The sequence below is a fragment of the Macrobrachium rosenbergii genome, chromosome 16, assembly GCF_040412425.1.
Source record: "Macrobrachium rosenbergii isolate ZJJX-2024 chromosome 16, ASM4041242v1, whole genome shotgun sequence".
NCBI lineage: Eukaryota > Metazoa > Arthropoda > Malacostraca > Decapoda > Palaemonidae > Macrobrachium > Macrobrachium rosenbergii.
This window is the reverse complement of record NC_089756.1, coordinates 50,173,094-50,188,130: the sequence shown is the minus strand read 5'-3', so window position 1 is coordinate 50,188,130 and position 15,037 is coordinate 50,173,094. Positions and strand designations below refer to the sequence as shown.

At 32.6% G+C, this 15,037-nt stretch overlaps 2 protein-coding genes across 4 annotated transcripts in view; one reads left to right on the top strand and one right to left on the bottom strand.

The window, feature by feature from the left end:
• The window catches only part of LOC136847428 (receptor-binding cancer antigen expressed on SiSo cells), a 797,278-nt gene that overhangs the window by 384,497 nt on the left and 397,744 nt on the right, over positions 1–15,037 (bottom strand). The window lies entirely within an intron of this gene.
• LOC136847426 (uncharacterized) overlaps positions 4,103–15,037 on the top strand; it is a 440,119-nt gene continuing 429,184 nt past the window's right edge. The window contains exon 1 of one of the 2 annotated variants that reach the window (XM_067119097.1): positions 4,103–4,430. The gene's annotated coding sequence lies outside the window, so the exon portion shown is untranslated. The remainder of the gene's footprint in view (positions 4,431–15,037) is intronic. The other variant, XM_067119098.1, reaches the window with a different exon arrangement.

The following is a 15,037-nucleotide window of genomic DNA, read 5'->3' as shown; positions in this document are numbered from 1 at the left end:
AATTTTAGAATATCTGTGTTGACACAGAAAAACTAGTTTTTTTTTTTATAACACGTTACACAAAGCTAAGCAACTTCCCCCAATCCTCGCAGCAAGCATAATTATTCCATAACAATTTGTCATAATAAAGTGCTTACTAAACGGAAGCTTAACCAGAACGACAGTTGATAAAAATGTGGGGCTTAAGCTTTGTTGGCTCTCGTATACACCAGCCGTATTTAGAGACGTTTAATAAAGGAAATGTGACAAAAATCCATGATAATTACATTTGACACACATATATATACTTGCAAGTGTGTAATAAATTTGCACACTTACAAGAATAAACACATAACTCACACAGAAATATATATATATATATATATATATATATATATATATATATATATATATATATATATATATATATATATATATATATATATATATATATATATATGCATGTATATACATACACACATAATATATATATATATATATATATATATATATATATATATATATATATATATATATATATATATATATATATATAGGTTCTGTGACTATTTTCCAGAACTTGATTCACATACTGTCAGCTGGGTTGTAAATCATTTCAAAAGTGAGCTGGCTGATTTGCCTGAACAGCCTGAAGGATTGGCAGAAGAGCTTATTGAACTTCGTTCCAGCAATGAAACAAAATGGAATTTGAGAGCAAGGATGATCTCTCAAGTTTTTGGATGTCAAAAACTGCAAAGGCTTATAAAACTGCACATATGGAAGCAACTAAAATGCTACTACCTTTCGCAACAACCTACCTTTGCGAACAAGGTTTTTCTACCCTTGTAAATCTAAAAACAAAATACAGAAACCGGTTGAATCCTGAAGACAGCATCCTAGTAGCAGTAACATCAAAAATCCCTGATTTCGAGTTTGTTGTATCCAAGATGAAACAGTATCATTTTTCCAAAGCCTGGGGTAGCTGATATGAAAATATTAAAGATTTCAATCTGTCGTTAAAATATTAAAGTTTTCAATATTTTCTTAATCATTTTTCGTTGTGCGCCATTCCTATGCCATTCTGATGGTCAGGAGTTTTGCTTGTGTGCCACGTAATGCTAAAAAGAGTGTTTTATTTCTGTTTATAAATGTGATTCCTACTTTTTTCTTGTGTGCTATTTCCATGCCAAAAAGACAGACTTTTATTTCCTATGATAGATGAAATTAACAATTAAACATTTTTCCAATTTACATTTTTTATTTATTTATTATCCATGAATTCTATAAATAAATTGGTTTGTCCACCAGAGTACTTCCAAGTGTGGGGGTAAATTCATTTTACTACAAATTCTATTGGGGTAACACCCAAAAAAGTTACCCGACCCCTGATATAGATATATATATATATATATATATATATATATATATATATATATATATATATATATATATATATATATATATATATTATATACCATATGAACTTCACCTTACATCACCATACTTACGAGTACTGTTTGTGTGCATTAGATCTGGAGGCACAGTATACACTCAATCATTATGTAAATAAACACATAATAGAAGTTATATGGGAATTTCCTGTAGACGGATTAACAAAGGCAACACTGAAAGCTGACTCTCTGACATATGATATTTTTGTTTCATATTCTGCGAATGTGGAAAGTTACATTCTTCCCCTCAGAACCTGACCTTCGTCATTCTTCCCTGAATAATGAAGAATATGATAGCTGAATACAATAATAATAATAATAATAATAATAATAATAATAATAATAATAATAATAATAATAATAATAATAATAATAATAATAATGTCAAAGAAAGTGCCCGTTCCAGTTATTATTAGGAGAAAAAGACGCAATAAGTGAAATTTGTGTTTCTATTTTCTTATTAGGTACACATTTTCGCACTGAAATAATTCGTAAATGTTTGTAAATAACAAGAAGACAATTAAAAAAAATAATTTACCGTGTTTTTTTCCTATTAATGTTAATAAAAATAGTACGAAGAAAAGACAACTAAAGCAAGATGATGATTCACTGGAAGAACAACAAAGAAAAGGAAATAATAGATAGTAATCTTCATTTGAACAAGGGCACCAACAATAAGAGTAACAACATCCATAATAATGCAAACAGAAAAAAATACTGTAAATCTCCAGCTTAACCAAATCTTAATTACTTTTCATGAAGTTTGCACTGTACGCTACAGATCTGCAGATCTGAAAGAATTTCCCGCTGACATTGCTGAGACATACCCATCAGTCAAGGACTATCCTTGAGGGGATCACATTGCGTCCTTAGAATTCACCCTTCTCCTCCTGTAGTCATGCGCCACTGTGACTCATTGCATGTGGCACCAGTAATAATTCTCCTCTGTCTGTCTGTCTGTGTCTCTCTCTCTCTCTCTCTCTCTCTCTCTCTCTCTCTCTCTCTCTCTCTCTCACACACACGCACATATATATATATATATATATATATATATATATATATATATATATATATATATATATATATATATATATATATATATAATATAAATGACTTCTTGAACTGTGCTGTGACCCTATGTTGAATCTACCAGACTTTTAAATCTGCAAGAATAATATGAAGTATCATGAGGAATTCCCCCTTCGTTTCTAGCCGGCGAATATAAAATTCTCATGACTTAACGCAATTATTTTCTCCTAAAGGAAGAATTGACTAAACGTATTCCGTGATCGTTATCAGTCTGGTACATCACTGATTAACGCAACACGTTCGCTAAATCACTGGTCGTACGATCAGCGAAGTTTAGCAACGTTGGGTTCGTTCACAACTAGATGTGCCAGACTTTATAATTTTGTACGTCAGCATCTTGAAAGTGTATGAGGCAGGTGTTTCGCTAACTACCTCATCCCAATTTATTTACTGAAAACCAGAAGGGAAACGCCTGCAGAAGGAACTCCCTCCACGGGAAACGGCAAATGGGCTCAGGGGATTAGTGGTGCAGCGCCGGGTCTTCCACGTTAGGTCTGTGGGTAATTGGCCTACCACAAACAGGTACACTAGGATGCAATTGGAATCCAATGTCAAGAAATAGAACATGAGTTAACAACCAAGAGAATAGGACTTTAATATCCACACTCACCATGACAGGATATTTATACAAGTACCCCAAGCCGGATGAATACGAAACGAATACCCATACCCAAGATGAGAGAAGGTGAGGTTAATACCCATGCCAAGGTCTAGAGAATGAGTTTAATACACATGCCTAACCAAGACAGTGAAAGACTAATAAAAATAACCTAGCAGAAATAACGTGCAATCAGTATTCAAATCCAAGCCGGAATAATACGAGATTAACACCCATACCCAAGCCGAGTGAATATAAAATTAAAACAAATGCCGAATCCTAGAGAATATGAGATTAACACCCATACACTAACGGAGTGAATATGAGATTAACACCCATACTCAAGCGCAGAGAATATGAAAAAAATACCCATACCTTGCCGAGAGAATATAAGATTAATACCCAGACCCAAGTCGAGAGAATGTAGGATTAATACTGAAGCCCAAACCAAAAGAATATGATATTAGTACACATACCCAATCTGAGAGAATATGAGATTAGTTCGCATACTCAGGACGAATGAAAATAAGAATACGCAAGCCCAGAAAATATGAAATTTGTACCCTAGCGCAAGCAGAGTGAATATTAGAGTAATGCTCATTCGAAATCCGAGAGAAGATGGGATTAACACCTATTATCAAACCAAGAAAATATGAGAATAACACCCATACCAAATCCGAGAGAATTTGAGATTAATAAACATACGCAAGCCAAGAGAATATGTGGTTAATACCCATACCCAATCTGAAAACATACAAGATTTGTTTACGTACCTAAACCAAAAGAACATGAGAGCAGTATCCATACCCATACCAATAATACTTGAGATCAATTCCCCGTATACAAACCAAGAGATGAACATGAGAGTAATAACCCTCCATGCCCGAGCCGTGAGAACATGAAAGTAATACCCATACCCAAACCGAGAGAAGCGTCTTGCGAGACAGATGGCAAGAAGGCTGGTGTAAGCAAAGGAGTGAAAAGGGGGAGTGTGGGTGAGATGAGGGTGGGGGTATGGGATGAAGGAGGGAGACGCAAGTGGATGAGATAGACTTTGCAGGACACGGCAGATGGGAGCTCAGTGTTGCCCCGCGCGCGGTGTGGGCTAGTTGGTTCTGGTGAGTTGCATAGATGTGTTCCCTCCGACACTTCTTCACACGGACACACTTCGACGCTACCGGAGGCTGCTCGATCTCTTTCATTCTTGTCATCAACCACGCTGCTGGCTCTGCCGGGACGTTCATCTCAAGCCACTTTCGCTCTTGGCCCCACAAGGCTCTGGGATAAACGCCGTCCTTTTTTAAAAACCCCCGGTTGGTTTTTTTCAGAACATTCAAAACACCCTTTTTCTTTTTACATGTACAATATTTTTTTTCGCCTGACTCGCTTTCAGAATGGCAATCGTCCCTAACGCTGATGTGACTCGCAATGGAATCTTTCGAGTGGTTGAAGGAGGGGAAAAGCATAAGCGAACATTGCATGCAATTCTCTCATACCATGGAGTCAATTCAATTTGAAAGTGCAAAGCTGATCAGCTGGCTTTATTGTTCTTATTAAAAGAGACGAATCCTCTGAGAAGCACGGAAGATCTTTGGAAACGGAAAACGTTTTATTAGCAGTTAAGGGACTGAATGTGGCAGTGACTGCAAACCTGGTTTTTCTATGAAAGTATTTTCCGATTTAGGAGAAAATGTTTTCTTATAGGGAAAAGGGTGAACCATTATCATTAGAAAAAAGGAAATGCTGAAAGTAGTAACGGCTGTGAAAAGCAATTAGAATATTTTAGGAATTTACGATAAATATGAAAACAATTCACGACTCACTGGGAAATAATACAAGCAGAAACAAACCCAACAAGCAAACACAATCTGACACAAACAATGCACGAACGACCAATCTATAATTAAGGCAGCTCGATTGGACATGTAAAGTCACGTGACATGGGAATCTGTTTACGCAATAATTTGCAATAATGAACATCTCTCTCTCTCTCTCTCTCTCTCTCTCTCTCTCTCTCTCTCTCTCTCTCTCTCTCTCTCTCTCTCCTTTCAAACTCCAACTTGATAATGTCAGAGTGAAATTCTTTTTCTTTGACACCTGGTGTGCTGATGGCATCTGCTGTTCATCTGTTATTGAGAAAAAGCGGAGACGGGTGGTGCACGAATTTTCTTTAGGGCGAAAGCTCAGAACAGAAGTATAATGAATGCAATAATAACGAGAGCCGTAAAAGCACGAACGACCACTGTCGCAACAACGAAACCAAAAATAATAAAAGTCACTTCGTATTTAACAATATTAGCAAACTATTCATGCGGTATGTTGAAGTGTTAACATGCAGAAACCAAATACTACTAATTACTGCTAGTAACAGTAAAGATAATATTACAAATAATAATCATAGCAATAAGATATAAAGGCAAACAAAACCCGATATCTTTATTCCACCCCTCAAGGAAAAATATGTGAAACAACCGAAGTAAATCGAGAGAACAAATGGCCAAAGGGAATGCAACAACGCTTCCGATATTGCCCTTTTTCTCTGCATTCGCGCTGTATTTCAGAGAACACCAAGGAATTGTTTAATTAAAACCCGATGCTCCAGAATTTACCAATTATGGCATCTGGCCATAATGACGATCATTAGAACACGCCGGGAAGTCTATATATACTATACATTCAAGGACTGCTGATAAAATTGAGAAGCGTTGGAGGAATACATTTATATATATATAGACAACTTCTGATAAAGTTCATGCAATTGGAATATATATATTTATACACACAGACAGATAGACAGACAGATAGAGATAAATAGGCAGATAGATAGATATCACTGAAAAAGAAGTATATATTTTACAGAATTCTAAAGGAAACAGAGAGTTGGCAATTGAAATTAAGCCAGAACACCTCAACAGACACTTGAGTTAATAACATAATGCCATGTGTAAATGCATCAAATGCAACTTAATACAAAAGGGGAAACAGTTTCATTCAAAATCTTAGTTTCAGTTGTCGTCAATTATTAACGTCGCCCGTCACAGTAACATATGCTAAAACATGTCAGCGTAAATTCAGAACAGTTTAATACACGAGCAAATACTGATGTCCAATAATGGAAATGCAAAAAGGGATTAACACGCTGTTATTAATGCAACGGAAAATTGCGTTTGGGGAGATTTGTAAGCGTTGTTTGTGCAGTCTTATGAAACTCAGGCCTTTCAGTGACTTTATATATAAATATTATATGTGTGGAGTATGTTATATATATATATATATATATATATATATATATATATATATATATATATATATATATATATATATATATATATATATTTATATATATATATATATATATATATATATATATATATATATATATATATATATATATATATATATATATATATATATATATATATATATATATACAGTATATACAGTGTTATATACATATACATAGATAGATAATATAGGTACGGATATAAACAAGCATGCTCATAAGTATTCAAATATGAATTCATCTACGAAAACAATGTCATATAGGTTGTATATACATATACATAAATCGAAACTTTTGACTTAAATTCAACGCAGCAATGAGGCAAAAGATAAAACCACGGAAAAGAAAGCATATTAATCGAAATGATCAAATACTCCATGAAAAAATAAAAAAAAGCACTAGTCATATCAATACAAAAAGGTCCAGCATACACAGCCGCACTTCCGACTGCATGCCCCGACAACAATGGAGAGTGGCAGTCACCGATGTCAGTCGGGTCGCGAGACCCACCACTTCGATAAGCGTGCGTCAGGGAAGAAATCAATTACCCCGCAGTGTAATCGGAGCTCTGTACTCGATCCATAAGCTTATTATATTATGAAGAAGTAATGATGCCATTCCAAGATAATATTATGGACATTAGGCGCAATTATCGCTAATTGCTATTCTAATTCCATCGGGTCATATGGCTAGATTGTTAGCATAGCCGCTGTTAATGGGTTATTCTAGTTCAACGGCGAAATTCCTGACTCCAGTCTCTCTCTCCCCCTCCCTCGCTCTCTGTCTTAACTTCTCAATAGAAGTGACCAGCTCTTGACGACGTCGTTACCTCTACATTCCACGATCTCTTTTTTTATTTTTAAAGGTATCTTAATCATAAAACCTACAATCAAAATAACAAACTAAAAAAAAAAAAATATCGCGACACAGAACATGCATGGCAATTTCATTATACTCCATTTCTTTTACATACAGAATCATGGAATTTGATAGGCATCTGGGGCCTAGAAAATATCGGTTGTACAAAATTTCATTAAGAATGCAAATCCTAAAAAAAATGCGCAAACAAATCAAAATATTCAATAAATAAAGGTTACACACAATAATTTTCTCCTTTTATTTGTGTCCCCTTCACTTGTTATAAAGAGGTCGATTTAGATGTCCCGTTCATTAGTACAAATAAATGGAAAATTTCGATCAAATAAATTTTCAGAATTATACATACATTCATGCATACACATGTATATATATACACACATATAATGTGAACATGCACATAAAAACACAAACATATACATACACACACACACACATATACATACCGTATATTCAGCTGGCTAAAGACAACGCCACTATCCTAAGAAATTAATTCTGTTGTGTAAATGCTGTTAATCAGTCTATAAATAATAATAAAATTAGGTCTAAAAATTTCCCTCCCTCTGAAAATAACTAAATAAGGCACGCATGACACTGGCCGGTAGAAGCACCTTTATTACACGACTGAGTTACTGTAAACATTCTCTGATGAATAACTGCAAATAACGCATTAACTCTTGAAAGGATAATGCTAAATAACTCAAAATTCAAGAACAAAATCACGACGGAAAAAAGCAGAGTAATTTGTTTATCAAATGCAAAATTACCCAAACAACCCGATAATTAACTCGTACGCCATGATTACTCAGCATGCACCGGGTACAAATTACGTGCAATTAAGATTTAATCAATCAGAGAAAATTACAAGCCTCGGAAGTACTTCTGGGCAAACACGCGGCCATCACTTCACCGGCAACAGACATCAGCAACGGCTTCAGGTTTCATCCAGTTCTTGACGTCAAGTCCTCTTAAATGCTGGCGCCTCTTCTTTTTCTCTTCACTATCATTACTATTACGCACAGAACACACACAAACGCAAATATATATATACATATATATTATATGTATATATATGTATACATACATACATACATACATATATATATATAAAATATATATATATATATATATATATATATATAATATATATATATATATATATATATATATATATATATATATATATATATATATATATATATACACATACATACTGTACATACACACATTGAGTGCTTCTTTGGGACAGCTAGAAAGACAGAGAGTAGTGAATTAAAATTAATGATTATAACATTAATGTCAATTTCACTAACCAATGAAATATTCAGTAAAATTGAATCTCTTTGCGATTTCAGTACCCTTGCATGACCATATGCTCACACAGTATGTCGATTTAATTGTAATAAGAAGGAACTATATCTTTGGTTTCGCGGTAAATAATCCCCTCAAATTAGAAAAAAATAAAAGACGTGTTAATAGTTCTAATAATTTTTGTAATATGAGAATATTTAAAAAAAAATATGAATATATTGAAATTTTGGGATACCGGCTATTCAAAAACATAGACACCTCGTTTGTGTATATATACATATATAATATATATATATATATATTATATATATATGTATATATATGTATATATATTAAATAATATATATATATATAACATACATACGAAAATGATGACAAGTTTTAATTATTGCAGAATTATTATACAAAAAATATCAAAACAAAATGATGACATAAAACATATTAAAACACTAATACAAAAATAGCAACAGTTTCTAAAAGCAAAAAAGATTAACAATCAGATGAAAAGTTGAGATAATATTTTAGCAAGTATGACAAAAAATACAAAAATGACCAAAAAACGCCTCTCAGACTATTCACATAAAATTCCCCATAACATCCAGATTAATATAAGCAACATACCAAAATTGTCTTTTAAATATTTACTTATAAAGAAAAAAAAATCTCCATATCCGTTAGTAAAATAAATTTAGAGCAGAAATATTTAACTAGAATTTACCATCACATTAAACATATTTCAGACAGAATTTTCATGTAGATTTTTATGAAAGAGATTAAAGGGATGAAAAGATATAAATATATACGTATATGTATGTATGTATATATATATATGTATGTATGTATGTATGTATGTATGTATTATATACGTACATACATACATACACACATATATATATATATATATATATGTTTATATCTTTTCATCCCTTTAATCTCTTTCATGAAAAATCTACATGAAAATTCTGTCTGAAATATGTTTAATGTGAGGCTTTCAAGATGCGAAAACAAATAACCAAATAAGAAATAACGGAGAAACTAAATTAAAATAAAGCATATAAAAAAAAACATTTAACGCATCTACTGACACTTGAGCTTAAATGGACATTATTTATTTACATCCTTTTCAAGTCTATAGCGACAAATCCTGAAAGAAAATTTATATATCTATAACACTGGAAGAAGATTAGTTAAGTTCTGGCAATATCTGTAACAAATTATGAAAAATAAAAAATATGAGTTAATTTCCTGCACGGGTTTTCGGGAACTAAGGTGAAGATATAAGATGGAAACGCGCAAAGGAATAATATCTCAGGAAAACAATTCAATATAAAAGTCAGGCTAAAACAAATGCAGAAGGTAATCTCTGTCACAGTATTTTTCTTATCGTTTCCCCCCCCTTTTGTTTTTATAAGGAAAGAAGTAGAAAATGACTGCCAATCAGCCGTCATGAATTTCATTAAGTTTGATATTTACGCGAATTGACTTCCTTTCTGTCAAAAACTGCATCCGTCATTAGCATTTTTCTTAATGGGCGGCGGGGAACGTAATAACATTAAGCAATTATGGATATAAGAAAAAAATAACTGACCTAGTCGTGGAAGATATGTATAAAACCATTCGCTCATCATTGAAATATCTTCATAATTTCAAATCACCCCAACATCACAACACACACACATTATATATATATATATATATATATATATATATATATATATATATATATATATATATATATATATATATATATATATATATATATATATATATATATATATATATATATATATATATATATATATATTCAGTTACCTTGAATATTGTAAGAAATAACTAAAACAAGAGACAAAACTTATTATAATTCACTACATAAACCTGCTACCTAAAGATATAACTGAATAAAATGGCTAATTCGCTTTATATCACAGCTAAGCAAATCGCTAATCTCAGGATTTAATTTTTCTTGGACTCAACTCTAGTGCTACAAAAAAATTTTACTGTCCTTATTACGCGTACCCCTTTCATAAATGAGAATTATTTTTATGCCACAATAATCAGTATCCCAGGCTATTATAGTAATTTCGCATAACATAAAGTTTTCTACTGTTAGAGTGAAAATTGTGTATAATGCAATATTTTTCCAAATATCGGATCAACGTTGTATATTACAATGCTCATTTGACATCATTAGAACGCCCACTGCATACAAATTAAATCTATTTTCTTCAGTTATAAGAACGAGTATACGGTACATGTTACGAGATATTTGCTCATATAATGCGATGGCTATTTTTGTTTTTCTTCCGAAGCCCCAGCATCGCGAGTTAAGCTCCTCAGAAATTATATATATCTTATAACAGTTATTCTACATGTAAATGGCTATAAAAGATACCTTGTAAGATATTTTAGCGGTGTCATATACTTTTAATTTAGCTGCCAGAATAATCGGACGACCTTATGCTTACATTCTATCTCAGTCCAGATAAAAGAAACAAATACGGCGTAGATGACCACAGTTGTTGCGAATCCAGTGTACTTATTCCTAATGGCAACAACAAGAATCAAAAACATCAGACTTCGGAAGAGAATTCAAAGGCTTAGCAAGAGAGTAATAAAACAGACACTAAACCGAATAAAACCTTACGATAAGCTGAGCTTTAATCCTTTCTGAAAAAATTCATTAATTTAATGCATTTTTTCCCCTAAGAATTCAATTACATTTTCTTTCTTCGATGAATATAATAGAAAACATATAAACTTTGGAAGAATCAGGTTTACAAAGAACTAAATATTATTATTTACTTTTTTCTTTTAGTTTATCACAGTGCGGAACATAATTTCTTTATGGTGAGGATACTGAGTAGGGCAGAGTGGCATCAATTGTAGAACACACGAGAGGGCACAGGATTCAACCTTGCGCTTTATTTCTGTACAAAGGTCCACCGGTCGGCACCATTATGCCCGTATCTGGCACTGTCCTGAAATAAAAAGGGACGAGGAAGAGGGTGGGGGCCTAAATGTTGACAAAAAATAAAAGCCTAAGAAATTACTGTATTTTTAACGTAGGTATTGCTCTAAAATCATCTGCCCTACTAGTTACCAAGGAGTTAGAATTTCGGCTCATTGCAGAAAACTAAATGAAATTAAATCTACGTTTAAATGTATGATATTACCAAGACCGAAAAAGAAAGATCTTCGAACCTAACTCCAGGCTTCAAGTTACTTTGAAAATATAGTTAGAGAGGAATCATAAGCATGAGGGTACCGCAAATATGACATATATCCCCATCAAGATACTTATCGATGGACATATCCATAATAACAGCACACAGTGAACAACGACGCCCTTTAGGTGAAATTAGGGAAAAGGTGGAGGTGTCATTACTGTAGTACCCATTAATATCTTTTTCCTGCTTAAAAGACTTGAAAATAAAAGTTATTGCCCGCAACATAACGCCATATGTCCCATCCTTTTCCTCATGTATTTATATTTCTCATCATGATGTACATTTTTTACTATGGAAATCAAATCAAGCAGTTGCACGTTTATTGTAGACATTACCGCGGTAAATAGTAATACACATTACACTTAGTACACTCACTGCACTGCAAGAAAATTTTATAGGTCGGCACCGCAACCAACAGAATAAACTAAACAAATGCCTGATTATAACATTATCACACACAAGAAAAATATCTAGCGTCGTGGATATTATTCACCCAAGAAAAAAAATCATTAATAATAGTTTCCGGAAGTAATCTTCATATTGCTGATGATGAAAAGGAATATATACGGTACACATGTACATACATACCTATATATACATTTATATAAATATATGTATATATATACAGTATATATGTGTGTGTATTATATCATTATATGTACATGTATATACATACATACATCATATATACGTATTTATATACATACATATATACATATTTATAGATATAGATATACTGTATATTATGTATATATATATATATATATATATATATATATATATATATATATATATATATATATATATATATATATATATATATATATATATATATATATATATATATATATATATATATATATACCGACTTTTGATATCGCACGGCACAGCGCCTACAGCCACCCACAGTAAATCAACATTTACACATTCGTATGTGCAAGGTCAGAGTTCCAAACTTGTTCACATGCAGATCCGGAGTAATTCACGTTTGGGAACTTGAAAATCAAAATCTACTAACAATTTCGCTTCACAAATTTAATGATAAATCTAGAGAGACACTTGGTGCAGGTTGAACGAATCTTACTTTCCACCGAAAGCAACCGTTATATAGGACCTGCAATTTCTAGGTAGTCACCTTGCCTGAATTCAAAGGTTACTAAGTGCTGGAGATCTTTCTTTACAAAGGAAAGTGTGTGGTTACATCAGAGGAACTGATTAGCGGACTAGACACCTAACGATTGGGGATTCCAAATACCTATAAAGCTTCGACGACAGGACACTTTCGCACGTGCATACGAACAAAAATGTGCTTGTCACATGAGATATATTAACAACAAATGCAGCAGCAATAATAATAATAATAATAATAATAATAATAATAATAATAATAATAATAATAATACATTTGTATTTTCCCTTCCCACTTTTCGGAAATATAAATTCATATTTATATACAACCTGGAAAGTCAAGGAGAACCATTAGTAACGAGGAAGAATATTATCTATTAAGACTAATACGATACATCACCGTTTATTGAACAAGCAGTGAGATCATGGTTATATTTTTTAGTTGTGTTAAATGGGATGTTAGCTTTTTTACTCCATATATATATGTGTGTGTGTTTGTGTATATATATATATATATATATATATATATATATATATATATATATATATATATATATATATACGTAACAAATAACAAATATAATACATATATATACATATACTGTAATATATATAATGTATATATATATATATATATATATATATATATATATATATATATATATATATATATATATATATATATATATATATATATATATATATATATATATATATATATATATATAACACAATTGTCATATAAACCGTGACTTTTTTATATTCTTAAACAATAAGCTACAAAGCCGTTTAATATCAAATTCACTCAACTTCGGGTTACCGTCAATGAAAAGTCGACGCTTCCCAACCATTTGGGAGTTCGAGTCCCTCTGGTGACGCACCGCTTATCAGTTATAAATTCCCCTTCGGTTTTATTCCGAGGTTGAGTGGATTTCATATCAAACGGCAATTGAGGATTAATGTTTGAGAATATATATATATATAATATATATATATATATATATATATATATATATATATGTTTATAAATATATATATATATTTATAAATGTGTATATATATATATGTATATATATAATATATATATATATATATGTGTGTATGTATATATATATATATATATATATATATATATATATATATATATATATATATATACACACACACACACGCACACTGCATTATTCCTCAAGTGAGAACCTCTTCCGTTGTCTTGAAAATAAGGTCACACGAATTCATGAGGCTTTCATTCCCAATAAAACGCTGCTCTTTAACGAAATAAGCGGTCACTTTCAAATTTCTTCCCTGTAATCACTACAATAAGGATGAAGTCTTTGTGCAAAGCACTTTCACAACCTAACAGCCGCTTCACCAAACTATACAGAAATCTGAATACTGGCATCTTTGTATAAATACGTACTACCCTGTGGATGCAAATTAACTAAAATCACGCCTTTGCAAAATAACAGTAACTGTCCTATTTTCACTTTTTCGTAACAGGTTAAACAAGGAAACATGCGACCTTGAAATATAAAATACATATTTTTTTTTATTTGCTGTGGCCCGCTTGGACCCATGAAATCATATACGTGTTGTGACAGCATGGCTCCAAGCATTCAAAATACACGAAGGAATGTGTTTTGCGAGAATGGGTTGGAACTGGGAATAGCCCCTTGGTGGGGAGGGGAGGGGTTAGTGGGTGCCAGGGTGGAATGCTTTAGGTACATGGGAAAGGGGCCTCTCAAGAGGGTGGGGTAAGGGGGAAACGGGAGAGGGGTGGGAGGGAAGTTGTGATGCCAAGCAGGGAACATATGAGACGCTGGTGTAAACATTAATTGGGGCTCTTCCCTCTACGGAGTGGACAATGGTGGGTGTTAAAGTCGCACTCTCTCTCTCTCTCTCTCTCTCTCTCTCTCTCTCTCTCTCTCTCTCTCTCTCTCTCTTTGCTGTCGATAATCATTTCACAAACTTAGCTGTGCAGCTTCAAGGAAATCAAAGAGATTATTTGGAATGTTGACCTCCAAACAAACCACAAGCGACTGTGTCTAAAGCCGTACATAAACCTGACTATTTCAAGCGATCTCCTCTTACTGAA